At 36.7% G+C, this 8,548-nt stretch overlaps 1 pseudogene; it reads right to left on the bottom strand.

Moving 5' to 3' along the window:
- Window positions 1–4,091: 4,091 nt before the first annotated feature.
- On the bottom strand, window positions 4,092–7,159 carry LOC137962973 (putative acyl-activating enzyme 19; annotated as a pseudogene).
- Between the last annotated feature and the right edge of the window lie 1,389 nt (window positions 7,160–8,548).

Raw genomic sequence — 8,548 nt, 5'->3', positions numbered from 1 at the left:
GTTTGATTTAGTGGAATTTCCCAAAGTTGGCCAAGAAACTATTGTGTACATTTGTGGTGTGTGAAAAAAAATTATTTAATTACATTTGTTATTTTTTTAAATTTTTTACATACATCGACTCTAAAATATTCCTTTTGTTGTGATCTATTTGCCTTTGTGTTCTTGTTTACGAGAGAATCGGAAAGTGAAAACTCAAAGTTTTGATTTAAGAAAAAAGTGTACATCTAAAATGGAATGGAAATGCAAAAATTTAGACAGAGATAATTCCAAAAAGTCTCAGTAACTTTTAGGGATTGCAAAATCTTTTATTTTTTATATATTTGGTTTACAAATGATGGGAAAAGGGGGAGGCGGGGGTTTTTAACTAAGTGATGCCTCCCAATCCATAAGTCATTTCTAAAAAAAACATAGCCCATTACGCATGATTGACCGATAAATCATTTTACAAATCAACTATGATTGGTAGGTCAGCTTTTTGTAAAAGGGTAAAATAGTGGTTTGTATGACTCAGGTAAATATCTCATCGCACGTTCACTTGAGAATTTATTGAGCATTTGTTATTCACTTTAAAAGGTTTGGATACATTGCGCATTTAAATATTTAACATGTTTAAAGCATGCATATCCATATTTGAAACATGTTAGGATCAATTAGAAATCTCATTCTTATCAAATTCCAAGCTATTTGGGTTGAACTAGTGGAATTTCCCAAACTTGAAAAACAAAACTTTTGTGTTCATTTCTGGTGAGTGAATAAATTTTCTTTACTTACATTTGTTATTGTTTTTAATTTTTTGAATACAAAAACTCTAAAATTTTTATTTTGTTGTGATCTATTTGTCTTTATCTTCTTGTTTATCAGAGAACCGGAAAGTGAAAACTCAAAGTTTAGATTTATGAAAAAAGTGTACATCTAAAATGGAATGGAAATGCGCATATGCAAAGAGCGATAATTCCAACAAGTTTATATAACTTTTAGGGATTGCAAACTATTTTAGTTTTTATATATTAGGTTTTGCAATGATCGGGAAAAGGGGGAGGCGGGGGATTTTTAACTGAGTGTGGACTTCAATGCATAAGTCATTTCTTACAAAAACATAGCCCGTTACGCATGATTGACCGATAAATCCCTTTAAAAATCATCTATGATTGTTAGGTCAGCTTTTTGTAAATGTGCAAAATAAGGGCTTGTTAGACTAAATATCCCACTGCACGTTTACTTGAAAGTGTAATGAGCATTTGTTGTTCGCTTTAAAAGGTTTGGATCCTTAAGGCAGTTGGAACTTTAACATGTTTCAAGCATGCATATAAATATTTAAAACATGTTATGACCAATTAGAAATCTCTTTCTTATCAAATTCAAAGCCATTAGGGTTGCGCTAGTGGAATTTCCCAAACTTGGACAACAAAACTTTTGTGTTCGTTTATGGTGTGTGAATAAATTTTCTTTACTTAAACTCTAAAATTTTCATTTTTTAGTGATCTATTTGCCTTTATCTTCTTCTTTGATAGAGAATCGGAAACTTAAAACTCAAATTTTTGATTTAAGAAAAAATTATACATCTAAAATTGAATAGAAATGCACAAATGTTGAGAGAGATAATTCAAAAAAGTCTTTGTGACTTTTAGGGATTTCAAACTCTTTTAGTTTTTATATATTAACTTTTGTAATGATCAAGAAAAGGGGAAGGTGGGGGATTTTTAACTGAGTGTTGACTCCCAATCCATATGTCCTTTCTTACAAAAACATAGCCCATTACGCATGATTGAACAAAAAACAACTTTACAAAACATATATGATTGTTAGGTTAGATTTTTGTAAATGGGCAAAATAATGGCTTGTTTCACTCGAGTAAATACCCAACCACACGTTCACTTGAAAATTTAAGGAGCTTTTGTTGTTCACTGGAAAAGGTTTGGATCCATAGAGCATTTGCATCTTTAACATGTTTCAAGCATGCATATCCATATTTAAAACATGTTAGGATCAATTAGAAATTTCTTTCCTATAAAATTCCAAGCCTTTAGGGTTGAACTAGTGGAATTTCCCAAACTTGAAAAATAAAAATTTTGTGTTCGTTTGTGGTGTGTGAATAAATTTTCATTACTTACATTTGTTATTGTTTTTAATTTTTTCCATACATAAACTCTAAAAGTTTTATTTTGTTGTGATCTACTTGCCATTATCTTCTTCATTAAGAGAGAATCGGAAAGTGCATACTCAAAGTTTTGATTAAATAAAAAAGTGTCAATCTAAAATGGAATGGAAATACACAAATGTAGAGAGGGATAATTCCAAAAAGTTTTTGTAACTTTTATGGATTTTGAACTCTTTTAGTTTTCATATATTAGGTTTTGCAATGATCGGGAAAAGGGGGAGGCGGGAGAATTTTAAATGAGTGTTGAGTCATAATCCATAAGTCATTTCTTACAAAAACATAGCCCGTTACACATGATTGAGCGATAAATCCCTTTACAAATCATCTATGATTGTTAGGTCAGCTTTTTTTAAATGGGCAAAATAATGGCTTGTTTGACTCAGGTAAAAATCCCACACCACGTTTACTTGTGAATTTAATGATCATTTGTTGTTCGCTTTAAAAGGTTTGGATACATAGGGCATCTGCATCTTTAACAACGTTTCAAGCTTGCATATCCATATTTAAAACATGTTAGGATCAAATAGAAATCTCTTTCTTATCAAATTCCAAGCTATTAGGGTTCAACTAGTGGAATTTCCCAAACATGGACAACTAAAATTTTGGGTTCGTTTGTACTGTGTGAATAAATTTTATTTATTTACACTTGTTATTGTTTATAATTTTTTTCCATAAATAAACTCAAAAAATTTCATTTTGTTGTGATCTTTTCGCCTTTATCTTCTTGTTAATGAGAGAATCGGAAAGTGAAAAATCAAAGTTTTGATATAAGAAAAAAGTGTACATCTAAAATGGAATGAAAATGCACAAATGTAGAGAGAGATAATTCGAAAAAAGTCTCTGTAACTTTTAGGGATTGCAAACTCTTTTAGTTTTTATATATTAGGTTTTGCAATGATCGGGAAAAGGGGGAGGCGAGGGAATTTTAACTGAGTGTTGACTCCCAAACCATAAGTTATTTCTTAAAAAAGCATAGCCCGTTATGCATGATTGACCTATAAATCATTTTACAAATCGTCTTTGATTTTTAAGTAAGATTTTTGTAAATGGGCAAACTAATGGCTTTTTTGACTCAGGTAAATATCCAACCGCACGTTCACTAGAGAATTTAAGGAGCATTTTTTGTTCACTTGAAAAGGTTTGGATCCATAGGGTATTTGCATCTTTAACATGTTTCAAGGATCCATATCCATATTTAACACATGTTAGGATCAATTAGAAATCTCTTTCTTATCGAATTCCAAGCCATTAGGGTTGAACTAGTGGAATTTCCCAAACTTGAAAAATAAAACTTTTGAGTTCGTTTGTGGTGTATGAATAAATTTTTTTTACTTATATTTGTTATTGTTTTAAATTTTTCCCATATATAAACACTAAAATTTTTATTTTGTTGTGATCTATTTACCTTTCTCTTCTGTTTTTAAGAGAGAATCGGAAAGAGAATACTCAAAGTTTTGATTAAATAAAAAAGTGTCAATCTAAAATGGAATGGAAATGCAAAAATATAGAGAGGGATAATTCCAAAAAGTTTCTGTAACTTTTAGGGATTTCAAACTGTTTTAGTTTATATATATTAGGTTTTGCAATGATAAGGAAAAGGGGGAGGTGGGGGATTTTTAACTGAGTGTTGGCTCCCAATCCATAAGTCCTTTGTTACAAAAACACAGCCCGGTATGCATGACTCACCGATAAATCCATTTACAAATTGTTACGGTCCCAAATCTGACACGTGGATTCTTTGGGAGGATCTGGGGTCTACCACGGGTTACGGGTCTTCCAAGCATGACCGTAGGGATAGTAGGAAGACATGGAGAATGAAAACGAATGATCAAGCCTTAGGGAAGCTTGATAATCCTAGTGCTCGTTGAGGAGAACTCTAAGCCTTTTTACGCTAGATTTAACCTAATTCTTAATACTTCAATCCTTCCTTTTCTCATTACTCATGCCCCTTAAATAGGGTTCACCCTGTTAGGGTTTAAGATAAAATATTACAAAAATACCCCTATAAATAAAATATTCCAAAAATACCCCTGTGGCCTAAAACAGAAATAAATAAAGTAAATTAAAGAAAACAACTAAAATAATAATGTTATTGCGTGCATAACATTACACCTCCCTTGGAAGACGAGCTTGTCCTCAAGCTTGGAAGTAGTGTCTGCATGGCGACGTCTCCACCGGTGCCGAAGTAGCATCCGCGATAGCTATGACCCCCCCTCTGGATGCCCAAAATTTGCAACTTTTTTTTTTTTTTTGCTGCACTATCTCGTCATTACTTGCTGTAGCACACCCCTAGTCGGTGAAGTACCATGATCTAGAATGCAGGAACGACTTCCTCAGACAGCAGTTTCCCCGTAGCCAAAATTGCAACCGGTTGATCTATGCCCCTCGGAGAAGGGTCCGCAGCACAACAGTAAAATTACGGAATACACCAGAAATGGTAATGCCAGCACCATCACCTACTGGGTTTGAGTTACTAGCAGTGAGCGTGCCATCCTTCTTGACACCCATCTGCCGCGTAGCCATGTCGGACATAAATGCATTTTGAAAACAACCATCATCAACAAAAAAACACCAACATTCTTGTCCCCCTGAGTTGTAGTGTCAATGGTCTTTGTCGCCAATGATGTAACTGCTGCAGCAGCCTGGTTAGGGGAGAGAACAGCCAAAGATTTATTTAGGTGTCCAGCATGAACCACACCTACTTTATTCAGCACTGTCACTGCATCACTGTGTGCGTGGTGGTCGGGCAATATTGAGTTCTGCACTGCCAGAGTAGCACTGTGTCCTTGGCAGTTTGGCAGCATGGTGTCCTTGGCACAACAACACTGTTTGTGGTGGACGTTTTCAAGATTATTGTTGCTATCAATTTGATCTCTGGAAAGTTTCAAGCCAAATGTAGAACTTTCCACTATACTGTAGTCTATCTTTCCTGACGTAGAAATAGGTAATGAATCCAATGAGAAGTAACAACTTGGAATCATTACTGGTTGTAACTTATGGACCAACCAATGTCTGATGGCCAAACCTAATCCTTCATATGCAGACATACTATCATTGTGATAGCAATGTTCTTTACAGAACTTATCCTTCCGACTCATCACAAGGAAAGCCACCAGAATAGTGAAGTCTCCTTGATTTCTGCCAAAAGCAACTACAGTAGCATCAGCCACATCAGGATGTCCACGTAGAACACTTTCAATCTCCTTCAAAGCAACAAGCTGTCCATTAACTTTGATTGTCCGATCTAACCTACCCAGAAAGACAAAGTCTCCACTCTGTAGCTTTCTTGCTAAATCCCCAGTCCTATAGAATATTTTGGTACCAAGATCCTTAGCAGGAGTATGAGGAACACCACTGTCTGTATTCAAAGTCACATAATCTGAAGATTTTGAAGATAAATGAACAGGATAATGCAAGTAACTTACAGATATGCAGGACCCTCCAACATGTAATTCACCAACATCAGGCATGTCTGAGTCACCAATAAGCAATATGTCACAGTTTGAAATTGGCAACCCAAGTGTCACTTGTTTAGTTTGTTAGACTCTAAAATCTGAGACAAATATGTGCAAACAAAATACACGCAATCACCGGACACCGCAGTACTGCCATACAAGTTCAAGATAGAAGTTTTGGGAAACAGCTGGTTAAGGCTTTGCCAGAGTGACACATGTAAAACTTCCCCACTCAGAATGAATACTTGTAAGAAGTTCTGAACTCGCATATGTGATGGCCTTTGCAGGACCAGAACAATAGCTTTCATAAGTGATGGAATAGTTGTCAGCCTCGAGACACCATATGCCTTGAGAAAGTCAACCAGACAAAATGTGTTTTCGTTCAACTCCTCATGAGGAGGTAGTACAAGAAGAGTACCAGAGTGCAATGCACTGAAAAACTCGTGCAGATGGTCAATAAGACTGATCGATGTCTTGAAAAGTAAAATCTCCCCTTCATGCAACGGAAATAAGCTTTGCATCCAACAAAAGCAATTCAAGATAGCTTCCTCTGTGCCACAGACACCCTTAGGCTCTCCAGTTGACCCAGATGTGTACATCACATAACAAAACATTCTCTGCTTGCTGCCTTCACAAGGATTGCTATCAAATAGATGAGAACGCTTGATGATAAGCCGAATTTTTGAGGAAGAAATAATAGATAGAACTCTGTCCATTGGCCACAAAGGATCCAGAGGCAAGAATGCTTCCCCACAACTTAAAACAACTAGCACAGTAACTATGTACTCAATAGAAGGAAGCATAATTATGCCCACAATGCCTGGAACACCAGGCATAGGTGTTAGCCCAGAAGCCTCTGTGGAGATAAGTTCATTTTGAAATTTTGAATCCAAGGAAAAATGTGTGCCAGTGGTTAAACCATTCAATACCCCCTAGCAGCATTAATTACAACATGTTTCTGCAATCCATTCAACATGGTACAGTCCACAATGTACTTTCCACAAGCTTCTTTGTAAAGATCAATCCTTGCACCAATTCTCTCACAGTGAATATATGTTGTATAGACTACATCATATTTTGCCACAATTTCCATCAGATCTGTGCTTTCTTCCCACTCTATCCCCCTAGATGTCAGGTATTCCTTGATATCATCTTTCATCTTTACATTTGCCAGATCTCCCACTAATGCAACACGAATGCCATCCACTTTGCCTATCTTTCTTCCAATCGTATATACCTCCAACAGAGCCTTTGTAGGGTGCTGGCCTAGACCATCCCCAGCCTTAATAACAGGACTTCCTGCTGTTGATGTAGCTCTTCTGGCAGCACCACTTGCAATTCCACTATAAAAAAATGCAAGTGCAACCCTGCCCTGGATACCCAACAAAACTTCATCACCAAAAGTCACACCTAGGTGAAGAATTTGGACAAATAGTGGTCGAGCCGCATACAAATCATTCAAAAGATTAAACACAAGGTTGCCACAATGATACAGAACATTCACATTGTTGTTGTTCACGTCAATAGAAAGATAAAACGACATCCAAACAAATTTTTATATCCTTCCCAGCATCCCCAAAAAAATTCCCTCTGGGAAGTCATACACACCGGTCGGAATTCCATGCAACGTGCACTGTTTCTCTACTACTTGTCTGAAATGTGCAGGAATTTCAATCACGCCCCTTCCAACCTTCACTTTCCCCGATGGCGAACAGCAGCTTGTTGATAATTCCCGAAAGATGGAAGAACAATTTCCCCATACAATTATTTTCCCCATATTCCCATAAGATTGAATGAAGTTAGTAGGTCGCAAGGACTTACCCCAATATATGTGGAATATGGGTTCCTGCTGGTCTGCCGAGATGTAGAATGAGTGTAATAGCTGTCGGTCAGAAGCCAAATCCCACCGAAGTTGTTTTCGACGGAGCCTCTTCCTCCGTTTCTGGTGATGAGTAGCAGCCGTTTGTGGCTTCGTTGCTTGTATATTTTCTGAAATAGAGGAGGGACGACCGAACTGATTCACCGAGACAGAGTCAGAGCGGGATTTTTCTGTCTGTTGTTTTGCAAGACATTCTGCTGGCCGGGAGGAGTGATTTTTTGAGGTTGAACCCAAATCAACCCTTACCGACAGGGTTTTGGCAGCAATCCCCTCCGTCACCAATTTCCCCAAATCTTCCGCAGAGACTTCAGCTGGTAAACATAAAAAAAATTTTAATTTTTCTGACGATACAACTTCCGCTAGTTTCCCTTGTGTGCATACGCATTGCTCGGTGATTTCAGGTTGTATGACCTGTTCGCGTAGCTCTCTTGCCGAAGGTTCCGTGGAATATTCATACCATGCTCGTATTTCTCCCAGTTCTTTGCATACTTTTTCCATTGAATCGTGTACCTCGTTCAGAATAATAATTTTTTTTTGGGATAGAGAATAACCCATTATGTTCCCGCTCTGATACCAGTTGTTACAGTCCCGAATTTGACACGTGGATTCTTTGGGAGGATCTGGGGTCTGCCACGGGTTGCGGCTCTTCCAAGCATGACCATAGGGATAGTAGGAAGACATGGAGAACGAAAACGAACGATCAAGCCTTAGGGAAGCTTGATAACCCTAGAGCTCGTTGAGGAGAACTCTAAGCCTTTTTACGCTAGATTTAACCTAATTCTTAATACTTCAATCCTTCATTTTCTCATTACTCATACCCGTTAAATAGGGTTCACCCTTTTAGGGTTTAAGATAAAATATTAAAAAAATACCCCTATAAATAAAATATTACAAAAATACCCCTATAAATAAAATATTCCAAAAATACCCCTGTGGCCTAAAACAGAAATAAATAGAGTAAATTAAAGAAAACAACTAAAATAATAATGTTATTGCGTGCATAACACAAATCATCTATGATTGTTAGGTGAGCTTTTTGTAAATGGGCAAAATAAT

This window comes from Aristolochia californica, unplaced genomic scaffold (assembly GCF_029961685.1).
Source record: "Aristolochia californica isolate CCGP_79_NKW_82.1479 unplaced genomic scaffold, dmAriCali1.0.hap1 SCAF_4, whole genome shotgun sequence".
Classification (NCBI taxonomy): domain Eukaryota; kingdom Viridiplantae; phylum Streptophyta; class Magnoliopsida; order Piperales; family Aristolochiaceae; genus Aristolochia; species Aristolochia californica.
Note: the sequence above shows the minus strand (reverse complement) of the source record. Positions and strands in the feature narration are given on the sequence as shown.